The sequence below is a fragment of the Lactuca serriola genome, chromosome 3, assembly GCF_051521515.1.
Source record: "Lactuca serriola cultivar US96UC23 chromosome 3, Lser_US96UC23_V15, whole genome shotgun sequence".
Lineage (NCBI taxonomy): Eukaryota > Viridiplantae > Streptophyta > Magnoliopsida > Asterales > Asteraceae > Lactuca > Lactuca serriola.
In genome coordinates this window covers 15,828,657-15,831,235 of record NC_136410.1, presented here as the reverse complement: position 1 = coordinate 15,831,235, position 2,579 = coordinate 15,828,657, and positions in this window count along the sequence as shown.

Sequence of the window (2,579 nt, the reverse complement as noted above, 5' to 3'; positions counted from 1 at the left end):
ACACGAAACTAGGTAAGCCTTCGATTTTGCTAAGAAGGTCCATGGCAGGAGTAAGTTTTTCAGCAAGGGTTCGCCTCACCGAATGATTGAGAATGGGATCGTGTGCTTCCAGGATGTTGGATAGGGCAACGTGTACATCCGAAACACATGTCTTTATAACCTCCCGTTCGGATAGAAGAGCTTCAAGTTGTTGCTGATAGTTTGAAAGTTGAGTGCTCTTGACCTTGAGGGCGGTGGTTTTGCTTGCTAAAACGTCCATTAATGAGTTTTCAGCTGCGAGATCCTCTTGAAGCTTAGCGAGGCGCTCATCAATGGAGGCACGAAGGGCCGAGTTGTCATCGCTAATGGATTGGCGAAGGTTAGCAAATGACTGTAACTCCGTTGAGACGAACGTGGCCAATTGCTGAACGATTGGTTCCAACGTTGTCTTGGTAGAATTAGCACTCTCCTGTAAGGACTTCAACAGGGAAGAGGCATCTGAGAATAGTTTATCGACTTTTGCGGTCGCAGCCTCACAGGCTTTTGTAGAGGCGTCAATGGCGGCTGTGGCTGAAGCAACATAATCATGCTGAGCCCTGGAGAAGGTGTCAACAATCTTCTGAAGAGCGGCTTCAGAGAGAGAGGACTGAGTGTTGGTGGATGACGCAAGAAGTAAGTCAACCTTCTCGTTTAGCTCCTTTAGATGCTTCTTTGTTACTGGAGCATCGTCCTCATCGTCACTTAGAACCTAAAACGGACTAAAGTAGACCGAATCGAAGGTCATGTTTTCACCGCCAAGGAACGGGTTATCTCCATCAGAGGCATGATCTGGAGATGGTGGGGGTGGTGAAGCTGGGGGTGATGTGGTTTGGGTAGGTTCGGGTTGAGTGTTTGTGGGTGGGGTTTCGGGTGGTGGTTGAGTATGGGTAGGTTCGGTTGTATGCTGGGTTTCGGTTTGAGGTGGTTCGGTTACAGGAGGGGTTTCGGTTGCACTGGTATGAACCCCCGTATCAGATACGTTGGTTGTAACCTTTGCAGTTGTGGTAGTGGTATCTGTGAAAATGGGTGGTGGTATAGGGAAAGAGGTTTTAGGTATGGTGGTTGCGGGGTTTATGGTGGGAATGGAAGTAGGGATTGTTTGAGGAGGTGAAGGAACTGGTGAGACATGAATTTCCATGTCTGGGGTAGGTGATCGGGGTGGGGTGTTGCCTCTGGGAGGGGTTTCGCCTCTTTGAGAGCCGTCCGAACCCGAACTCTCGTTTTCTGAGTCACTCGAAGAGGAAGCGATTATAAGCTTTCGCTTCGGTTGAGTCTTCCTTCTCTTCGGTTGCGGGGACTGTGCCGGTTTTGTTTGTTTCCTCTTCCTGGGAGAAGGACCTTTAGGAGCCTTGGTCACTTGCTTCCCTTTTTCCGCCTTTTTGCCCCTATTGACAGGTTTGTCAGCGTCATGGATTGACTTGAGCATTTCCTGTGTTAGAACCCTAGGACCAGACGCCTTGAATTCCTTTATCGTCCGGATGATCCTGCTGTCGGACGGAACATCGCCGTACATTGTCTCCGGAATAGAGCCAATGAACGAGAACTTGGATGCATCAGAGACGATGATCTTCGTGGTATGAAAAGTACCGATCGAAGACATCGATGCACCTGCAGCAGTGGGAATATCGAATTTGTCCATCGCCCATTTTGTTATGATTGTCCAGAACCGGGCATACGACACCTCAGAGTGTCGTGAAGAGGAAGAAAGGCTCTGGATGAGTTGTTGCCAGAGGACCAACCCATAGTACAGATTTACGCCATTGTAAACGCCATACATAATCGACAGGAACAGTCGATTTGAACCATCGGATCCTGAGCTCCGTTCAGATAAGCCCTTGAAGAGGACTGTAAACATGCCGTTCCATTGTGGCGGCAAGCAGGATTTCTTGAACTTCGCAACGGAGGGGAGCACCTCCGTGTATCCCATGTTATAGAACATGTTGTATAGATGCCCAATAGGAATCGTCTCCGGATTAATTCTCGATGGGTCAGCAGCCAACCCTAGCAGTGTACCAAATCGTTGTCGAGAAATGGAGGTCTTGTGATCAGCAACCTCGAAGAACACCCACTCGACTGCTTTGTCGTAATGAGCAGTCGCATACACCTGCGAAAGAATCTCCATGGGCACAGATTCAATCCTAGTAAGTGCAGGAGCGATCTGGGAGTATTTCAAGCATTCGATGATCGGCGTCATATAAGAATCATACAACGAAGGAGTGAGGTCGATCACCAAGCATTGTTGTGGACGTATGGGAAGGATGTGTGAGGTAGCATGGACTGAGGATGATTCTGCCATTGTTGAAGGTAGAAGAAGAAGATGAACAGTGAAGCTTTTGGGAGTTTTTGCTCTCTTGGAAATTCTGGATGCAGTAAAGAGTTAAATGGGAGTATAGACTGCCTTTTATAGTGGGTGAAAGGAGAGAGAAAAATCGTTTCAAATCTTCTATGGAAATACGAAAAGGTTTCCGGAATGACAGATGCGTGACAGTTAAGGCATGCGATGATCACGTAGGAGAGAGAGAGTCAGATTCCTAGGATCACGCCGCCCAACAAGCGCCGTT